This window comes from Olea europaea, unplaced genomic scaffold (assembly GCF_002742605.1).
Source record: "Olea europaea var. sylvestris unplaced genomic scaffold, O_europaea_v1 scaffold2066, whole genome shotgun sequence".
Lineage (NCBI taxonomy): Eukaryota > Viridiplantae > Streptophyta > Magnoliopsida > Lamiales > Oleaceae > Olea > Olea europaea.
The window spans coordinates 56,041-66,674 of record NW_019238577.1 but is presented as its reverse complement, the minus strand read 5'-3'; the positions used below and the strand labels follow the sequence as shown (position 1 = coordinate 66,674).

General features: G+C 36.8%; 1 pseudogene; it reads right to left on the bottom strand.

Moving 5' to 3' along the window:
- The window catches only part of LOC111379935, a 21,811-nt pseudogene extending 11,908 nt beyond the window's left edge, over positions 1-9,903 (bottom strand).
- Between the last annotated feature and the right edge of the window lie 731 nt (positions 9,904-10,634).

The following is a 10,634-nucleotide window of genomic DNA, read 5'->3' as shown; positions in this document are numbered from 1 at the left end:
GAACTCTCAAAAGAATAAAAATCAGTAATTAAATTGTCCAAATTTGATTTTTACAAAATAAATTAATAAAAAAAGACCTAATAAAATATATATTATGAAATAAAATTTTGAGTTGACAAATTTCTTAAAGAAATTATTTTAGAAACAAAAACTAATAATATAAAATTGTTTAATTATTATTTATTGTGTTAAAAATCAGTAGAAGAAGTGGAGGTTAGAACTCCATGCCTCTCAAATACAAACCTAACCATTTACCATATGAGCTATAGTAAAGTCTAATTTTATAGAGTTATTTAATTAGGTAAAAAATTTAAAGGACGAAGTGGGGGATGAGAGGAATCAAACTCCATGCCTCTCATTTGCAAAACAAGGGCACTACCATTTAAGCCACAACCACTTTGCTATGAATGGAGTGAACTTAAACATATTTATTTTTTACACTTCATTCATATGCAGATTTTTTTTTCACCAGAGCCAGCACGGGCGACCGCGCCGGCTCGCCAGGTGCTAGCTCCGTCCCTACTCACAAGAGATAGACAAAGACATTAACTGGTCTTGCTGAGTGAATTGTACAAAATATTAGATAATCTAGATAGGTTTGTATCAAACAAAACTCACTCCACAAAGAGCAAACAACTGGCAGCGCTAATACTGTTATTACATATACCAATCACGGGCAACAACCACCACCTGCTTCCCAACATTGCGACCAGAGAACAGCCCTACAAGAGCAGCCGGTGCACTTTCAAGGCCTTCGGCCATGTTTTCTACATAAGAAATCTTTCCTTCTTTTATCTGTGGCAGCACCATCTTCAAAAACTTTAGATAGACGTGGTAGAAATCAATAACAAGGAATCCTTCCATATGAATTCGTTTCATTATAATGCACAATAAGTTGTGTATTTCTTTTGGTTGCTCAAGATTGTATTGTGAGATCATTCCACAAACAGCTATACGACCCTTGATTTTCATGTTGAGAAACACAGCATCAAGCATCTTTTCTCCAACGTTCTCGAAGTAAATATCAATTCCATTTGGAAAATACATATCAGAACAACAGTTGCACCATAAATTTTGTAAAATGAAGAAAATCAACAGTGCAAGCATTTTAAATATTTGCACTTAGTGGCGGACGCAGACATTTTGAGTTGGTGGGGCACAATCAAACTTTCCAAGAATACAAATTTATGTTTATTTCAAATATCACCAAGTTTGTATGCTTTTTTTTTTTTTTAATCTTAAAAAGGCATATTTACGTTTAAATTATCTTTCCATCACGATTAATGAAAACAATCAATTCAAGTGAAAAATACAAAAAACATAGCAAATTCTAAATATTACATTATCAACTGCATTCCAGTTCAAACAAAAACAAAAATCACAGCAAGAATCTATTACCACAAAATTGCCAAAAAAAGATTGAATTTGGAGCACTTGAGGGAATTCCCAATTCCATTTCATAAGAAAATACAAAAGAAATAATTTCGTAAAGCTTCAAATATGATTTTTGAGGAAATCATCAAAAAAAATAAAAAAATAAAAAAAAATAAAAATCAATTTTAAGTTGCTTGGTCAAGTGACCCACCAAGACCCACCTTGGGTCCACCAGTGTTTGCACTCGTAATTTCCGCATGGATGGGGCACTGGTACTAAATAGGTAGAAGACACAAACTCAATTCTAGTCATGCCGATGTTTCACAGGGTGCCTTTCTTTGTGATACAGAAAACGGGCAATATGCAGCAGTAGTCTGCTCTGCTAGACTACCTTCCGCCTTTTCTCAATCGTGTCGGGACGAAAGAAAATTTAATTACAATTTTATAGAAAGCTTACATAAGAGAATTTGAATGCACTGAGAGTAAATTGATCTTTGATTGATGAAAGATGAAAATTACAATTGATGAAAACAAAAAATTACAATTGCTGGTGCAGGGGGTGAACACTAGTGAGCTTGAAAAATTTTTGAATGACTAATACCCCATGTAATAGCTTTCGGAACAAAAACCTAAGTGACAGGAGTAGATGTTTAAATGACGAGGAATCATACTAAACGTTTACAAATAGTAGAGCCATTTTACAACTGAAATAACTATTACAATGAAAAAGAAATTAAAACTCAAACTTGAACAATTACAACGCAAACTTGAACTAATATCTACAATGTGCGGCCAAAGTTGGACAAACTGCAACTATGATTGTGTCAAGGGGCTAAGTAAAGCTGCGGTCCTTGACATTCCACCCCATTTATTTTGGCAGCGTCCTCGGTGCCATCAGTGCATGATTACTTCAATCAATGGTTTGAAGGCTCCAAGATCCTTTTATCTTTCCCAAGTATTGTCCTCGCTATTGCATCCAATCCATTTGATTAAGTACTCTTGATGATCTTTTCTAGAAGCTCGAGTGATTCGATAGTCAAGAATAGCTATAACAACCTTCTTTCCAACTTTCTTCAGTTCAAGCACAGGTCGCTTTGGCTAATTTCTAGATGCATCATTCTTATCTGCAAAGTATGGTTTCAGCACACTAACCTTGTGGATTTTGCACCATGAAGGGAGTTCAAATCTATATGCAACTCTTCCAATCCTCTTCACGATGGGTAATGGTCCAATATATTTCGGCGCCAATCTCGAGTCCTTCCCTCTTATCGGTTTATAATAATTTCTGTCTGGAAACTTAACCATTACTAGATCTCCAATATTGAATTCAAGGAAACGGTATTTTAGATTTGCAGACTTTTTATACTATTTTTGAACTTTCTCAAGATAACTCTGAGCAATTTCAATATTTCATTTCCAATCTTGAGAAAAGTTTTTCGCTTGAGGAGACTTGGTGCTTTGTTCGATATTTATTATATGAGGGAGTAACGGTTGCTGGCCAGTAACAATCTCAAAAAGACTCTCATTGGTGGAAGAGCTCTTTTGGGCATTGAAGCAAATTTGAGCCGCATCCAAAAGTTTCACCCAGTTTTTCTGTGAAGTAGAGTAAAGTGCCGAAGATATTCTTCTAGCATAGAATTGAAGCGCTCCATCTATCCATCAAATTGTGGGTGATAAATAGAACTCATGCTCAAAGTTGAACCAAGAAGTTTGAACAATTCGGTCTAAAATATGCTAGTGAATCGAGGATCTTGATCACTGATGATGTCCTTAGGCCGTCCCCTATATTTGATAATATGTTTGAAGAAAAGTTTAGCTGTCTCTTCTGCTGATACATACTTAGGCGCTGTGATGAAAGTTGCGTACTTTGATAGACAGTCCACCATGACGATGTAGTGCCAAAATCCTCAACTTTTGGTAATCCAATAATGTAGTCCATTGAATCCACTTTCGAATGGCCGAGTTGGGATGGAAAGGAGCTTCAGCAAGCCTACATTTTTCTGATGATCTACCTTATCTTGCTGACAAATAAGACAAGTTTTCACATAAGTTGCAATGTTGTCCCGCATTTGAGGCCAGTATTATACACGTTGCAGTAGTGCACAAGTGTGTTCTTCTCTGGGATGCCCTGCCCTGATCGTGTCGTGGCACTCCGTAATTAGTGATTTCCTCAAATCTCCGCCCTTAGGAACACATAGGCGGTCTCCCTTAGTCTTCACTAATGCCCCATCAAGCTAGAACTATCGAGTCTTACCCTGCTTAATGAGGTTGACCAAATATTGAATAGCCGGGTCCTTATCCATAAGTGCCTGAATTTGTTCTTTTGTGTTCGTGATAACGGTACTTTCTGAAAGAGCAGCCACGAAGCAAATGGCAGCCAAATCAGCCCGTCGACTAAGAGTGTCAACAACATGATTACTAGGCCTGGGACGATACTCTAGCATAAAAATTGAACTCTAAAAGATCCCGCCAACAAGCCTGTTTACTCGATAATTTTGGTTGGGACATGAAGTGACTAGCCGTAGTGTTATCTGTCTTCACAATAAATGGAAACCCAAGCAAATAGTGATGCTGTCCTCTAAGGCAATGGACTACTGCCAATAATTCCTTTTCATGCTCCGAGTAACAATGTTCTATTTAGTTCAACTTTCGACTCTTATATGATACCGAATGTCCTTCTTGCATAAGGACTCCACCAAGTGCAAAATCTGAAGCATCCGTATGAACTTCGAATGGTTTAGTCATATTTGGTAAGGCTAAAACTAGGTTCGTTCACATGGACTTCTTTAACTTTTCAAAAGCAGTTTGGCATTGGGACGACCAGTCCCAATCTTTATCCTTCTTTGTTAATTCGGTAAGTGACAATGCAATTTTTGAATAGCCTTTCACAAATCTTCGATAGTAATTGCATAACTCGAGAAATGAACGTACATCATGTATAGTTTTTGGTGATTGCCAATCTTTAATGGTGTAACCTTCTTCGAATCCATGCGAATTTTACCTTATTCAATGATGTGACCCAAGAAATTGATAGATGTCTGGGCGAATGAGCATTTAGATCGTTTGGCATTAAGTTCATTCTCTCGTAGCCAACTAAAAACTTTCTTCACATGTTGTACATGTTCCTCCAATGTCTCACTGTAGATTACAATGTCGTCCAAGTACACCATGACAAAATCATCTAAGAACTCGTGAAATACCTGATTCGTCATAGTACAAAACATTGTTGGAGCATTTGTCAAGTCAAAAGGCGTCATTTTAAATTCAAAGGCTCCATATCTGATTACTACTGTAGTCTTTGCTTCATCTCTCTTCTTGATTAGAATTTGCTAGTAGCCAGAACTAAGATCAATTTTTGTGTAATATTTTGCCCGACTCAGTCGATCGAAGCAATCCACAACCAGTGGGATATGATAGCTATTCTTTAGAGTGATCTTGTTCAAGTCTTCTTTCCATTTTGGCCTTTTAATTACCATGACTTGAAGCTATTATAGATGCTTACCTCGTAGTTATACAGTAAGACATCGATTTCTCAATAAGATACATTTTTTTGATTGTATGATAGACTCCCCTGAAAAACATTGGCGAAATATATGCAATCACAAACGTTGATTGCTCGCGACTAAATATGAATTGAGACGCTCGATAGTCACATCACATTCTCAGGGAACCATCGGCCTTTTTCTGAAACAACACAGGAATTTTGTATGGTGACTTCACATGCACAATAATTTTACTCTCCAACATTTCTTGCAATTGCTTCTTAAGCTCTTCAAGCGCAGGCTGATACATACGGTTTGGTGCCATGGCTGGAGGTTTGGCACCTGGAATAAGTTCAATTTCATGATCAATCGTCCTCTTTGGTGGCAATTTTTTTGATAATTCGTCCGGCATGATGTCCTCAAATTCCCGAATAAGCCTTTTAACGAGTTTTGGAATAGGACTAGTCGCCTCTTCGATCTCTTATAATCGAAGAGTGCACAAAAAAAGGTTTATTTCTTTTGAAACCCTTACAAAATTGCATGGTCGAGATACTCTTCTCGCCCATCCTCCCAGCTTGTGTAGGGATGATACATGGCTTATTACTCATCATCATTAACGAATCGCAATATGACAACAGCAATAGTATCCTGAAGGAATTCCGATCCGAAAATAAGCTTGAAGTCATCCATCTAAACTGCAGATAAATTTATCCTTCCATCGAAATGACCTACTTTGATCAACACCGATTTCACCACTCCAGCTATTGGTTGAATGATGAAGTTGATTGTTTTGATTTTCTCAGTACCCTTTTCTAGAACAAGTTCGAGTTGATCTACTTCGGTGCATGCAAGGTAGTTATGTGTAGCACCAGTATCCACTATGGTCCTGATTGGCTTCTCATTGATCTTCACATCAATGTACATTAGGCCTTTGACCTTACAAATATGAGCCTTTGTTTCTTCTGTATTTGCCTCTTTGAAGGGGACATCATCCTTTTCAACAACCCGATAGGATAGTATATTGTACCGATGTGAAAATGCACCAACTACATCTTCATCATCTTTGGAGTCGGTCTCACCATGACAACTAGCTTGTGGGGCATCTTGCTTTGAACTTGATCCACCATTTGCTAGTTGACAATATGCATCACTATCCATTTATGAGGACACTCTGACACATAATGAGGTCTTTCGTATAAAAAGCACACAATTTTAGGAGTGGCATCAGATCGGCCCTCTGTTGCTTTCCCTTAGTTCCAGTTGTTACTGTTGCTACCGTTATAGTTCCCTCGACGGCTATTATGATACTTTCCCTGAAAGTGAAGGGTGCTTTGATAGGCCTCCCTTATTCTGAGAGTAACGCTCTTTCCCATTTGGGTTCGAACTGGGTCTGTAAGGTTTGTTTTCACCTCCAATTACTTGATTACTCCTCGCAGGTCGATGTTTCCACTTCCAATTACTTGATTACTCCCCAAAGGTTGATCTTTTCTCGATTCCGTTTGATAATCACTTAAACATTTGGTGGCTCCCATGGCCGTGCTCAAATCAGTAACCTTCTATCTCTGAAGTTCCATGCGTTCCACGATTTCAACTCTTCCATAAAGGTGAAAAGCTTATCCTTTCCCGACATATCTCGAATATTCAGCATATGCCCTAAAAAGACTTTCACATACTCCTTGGTGAAGCTTGTATGTTTCAGGTTTCGCAGTGCCTATCGAGCCTGATACTCAACATTCAGACCTTGTCGGCCTGAATATCAGCATATTTGGTTCGCCACCACAGTTTTGCATCTCTACCCAGATACATGGTAGTTGCGGTTACCTTTCTTGCTTCGTCTTCAATTGAAGTTTCGAGAAAGTATTTTCCATGCCAAACAAGAAGTTTTCGACTTCTTTTGCATCACGTGCCCCTCCGTAGGTACACGGTTCAGGGATTCTGAGTCTGGAAGCATACTCATGTATGAGAGCTTGCCTATTGCCCACCACATGTTGGAGTATTCGTAATTTACCTCTCAACAATTCCATTTCATCATGCAGATCAGAAATGATTGTAACAGTTTTAGTCATTATTGCACAAGCCCTTTGGCTTTCATCTAGTTGGATGTGTAATTCACAAATCTTCGACTCTGCCACCTCGACTTTTTCCTCGAGGCCCTCCACGGTATAGCACAACCTAGTAGTTGTCTAATCAAGCGCATCCACGCACTGTTTAGTAGTCTTCTTTTGCGGATCTCCCACTTCAACAGTGGGTGATGTATTTGGATCCATAGCTTTCTTATCGAGAGTTGGGAGCCGCAACTCTAATACCAACTTTCACGGGGTGCCTTTCTTCTAGACTACCTTCCACATTTTCTCGATCGTGACGAGACGAAAGAAAATTTGATTACAATTTTATAGAAAGCTTACAACATAGAATTTGAATGCATTGAAAGTAAATTGATCTTTGATTGATGAAAGCTGAAAATTACAGTTGTTGGTTGTTCACGAAATTATTTCTTTCGATTTAAAACTACCGCAAGTGTACGGTTCGTTAACAAGTAATAAAATGGATTAAATGAGTCCGAATATCGTCCCATAGAGATTGATTAGTTCAATTTTACCTATCATCGCCTTAACCGAAAAAAAATTACCAAAGTGTTGAACCTAATTAAAACCCTAATTTTGGAAAGGAAACCCTAATTATGCAATTTTTATGATTGACTTAAATTAAATATGCAAAACAATATTTTTTAACACTCTAGTATGAAATCAAATGTTGAGAACGCACGTTTGTTATAATTAATAGAAATTAAACACACTAGGATCACGATTTTCCATTCAATTATCACTTTAAAACCCTAGTTTCACAATGTGACAAACACTTCAATTTTGACGAATCAATGTTCCTAAATCTATCTAATACTCTCTCTCGAGATGTATCGAACCTATTTCTACATACCACCGACCTATATTTTTATGACAAGTGCATATATAAAAATGCATGAGGTTTTATGAACACTTAAAGATTCACGTAGGGTATAGTGGTATATTTCTATCACCCATCGAACCCTACGATGATTTATATTATGTCAAACCTATTCAAATTCTCTCGAATGCAAGAATAAATCACCCAAAGTCACACAATTACGGGCCCTTAATTGCGGAAACAATAATTGCATATAAATCATTCAAAATAATACAAATATGTCTTAATGTCAAATTGCAAAACTAGAAAATTAAAGATTAAATTACATAGTACATCGATCTCCTAGCACAAGAAAATCTAGTCTAACATGGTTAAAATAAAAGAATACACCAGATTTTGGATAAAATGCATCACTGTGTTATAAAATCTTGAGAAATCTTGAAGCTCTTCGTGTAAATCTTCGTTCTTGCTCTCAAAATCCTCTCCAAGAAGTGTTTTTCTACCTTCAATACATTTTCCTCTTTCTAGACGTCTTTTGATATTTATATCGCGTGAAAATTAGGTTACCAAAAGAGTTTCAGTCGTATAAGGAAACTGTAGAATCGGCCCCCCGACTTGTTCTATGTGACTGCATAGTACATTTCTATGTGGTCGCATAGAGTAAAAAAAATTGAGAAAATATTCTCGGGCTACCTCTATGCAACCGCATAGAGGGTAGCACTACTACCAACTATGCTAAATTTCTATTTTGGTCCTTGAACTTTCATTCTTCTTCATTTTAGTCCCTTTGCAATTCCTTCTTCTTCCAATCACCTTGTATCGCTTTCGAGTTCACACTTAGCATATTTGCAATCCCGGGCTGCCTTTTAGTTCAACTTTTGAATATTTGCATCCTTAGTCCCTGAACTATTACTTTGCTCCATTTTAGTCCTTTTTCAGCTCTTTTCTCTTAAATTCCACAATTTCCATAGAAACACCTACATTGCATGACTTCAACGAGATTAAGTTACAATTTAAACATTTTACTGATAATTAAGTCATGTTTGTGATCTAAATAAGTGTCCAAAAACACACGTATCACTGTTGTAGGGGCGAACACCAATGAGCTTGAAAGATTTTTGAATGACTAATACCCCCAATAATAGCTTTAGGAACAAAAACCTAAGTGACAGGTGTAGACGTTTAAATGACGAAGAATCATACTAAACGTTTACAAATATCAAAGCTATATTACAACCTAAATAACTATTACAATAAAAAGGAAATTACAACTCAAACTTGAACAATTACAATACAAACTTAATCTAATATTTACAATGTACGGCCGAAGTTGGGTAAACTGCGGCTACGATTATGTCAAGGGGCTAAGTGAAGCTGCTATTCTTGACACGCTGGGACGTAGTAAGATTTAATACCCTTTGTAGTGCATTCACGGTTCATATCTGAAGAAAGAGAAGTCGAAATAATTAGATCCTGCTCTTCTTTATAGTTAAATGCATCATCAAATCCAAATTTGTTCTTCAACAGATCAACCCTCAACAACACAGGAGAAATGAAGTAAATAGTGAAAATGCTCAAGCTTATTTCGAGCTGAAATAGTGAAAATATAACAGAAACTTAAACTTGAAGATATGTTTTATGATCCGAGAAACTTGATCACTGTTAATCTCAGCAAAATAAAGCTTTTTTGCTATTAATATTTGAATTTATGTAAATATGCCATCAGTATTAATATTTTTCTCTAACCTTATATTTGTTCCGACACTTCCAACTACATAGCACCCAAGCGACTTTGCAAATTGCCCAACAAGCTAGCCAACTGCTCTGGATGCAGCAGAAATAAAGACAGTTTCACCCTTTTTGGAACCTCATAAAAACCAGCATAAGCAGTCAAGCCAGGCATACCCATAGCCGATCCTAGACCGAGGCAATTGAGGCTTACGCCTTAGGCCCAAAACCAAAGGGGGTCTAATTTTGCCCCCCTCCCCCTTTTAAGGGTTTAGGGAGTTTAAGGAAAATTTGATTTTTCATTCGTTTTCCCTCCTGCATGTGACAGTACGACCAATGATCCATTTTAATTTCATCAAGACAAGGTCACAAAATTTTTAGGACAACTCTGAATTCTAGATGTCATTTTAATTTTATATTGTTTCTATAAATTCATAATGCTGAAATTTTTGCGTAAATAATCAAAAATGTTATTGGATTTGCAAAATGGAAAATGGGAATTTGTTCAACACACCTTGATCCAAGAATGTGAGTCCTACTTGAACCTTCAACGTTTGGTATCTATTTATTATTTAGCATCCTCGACTGGCATAAGGTAGCAATAGGGAATTGTCTAATGATAAAATTTTTATTTCATGCTTATGAGTTGTGACGGTGAAATTCTCAAGAGTGATTCCATAATTTTCGTTAAAATTCTACTTCTCAGATTAGCAATGGCTTGTCCTAACTTGTTATTGAATATGTTGGAAATGTTTGAAGCCTTGTCGGCTTATATAATGGTGGTCTAGTAGGCTTATATGATTAGTTATTATATGATCAATAATTGCACAGGCGAACGTAGTAACGATATTGAAAACTCTAATTGTGAGATGATTGAGATATTTCATAATTTCTTTTAGGTTAATCATTGGACATTAAGTTGCATAATATATCGTTGAAATAATATATTTGTTTGTTGTTTTAATGTTAAATTTTAAGTTAGCAATATGATGCAAGATATACCGTTGAATTTTGCATTTACGTTGATTTCGTCGGGAGGGGCCCAATTTATGGATTTCGCCTTGGGCCCCGACGATCACAGGACTGGTCCTGGGCATACCTAACAAGAAATATAAAGTAAATAAAATGAGCAGCCAAACAACTATA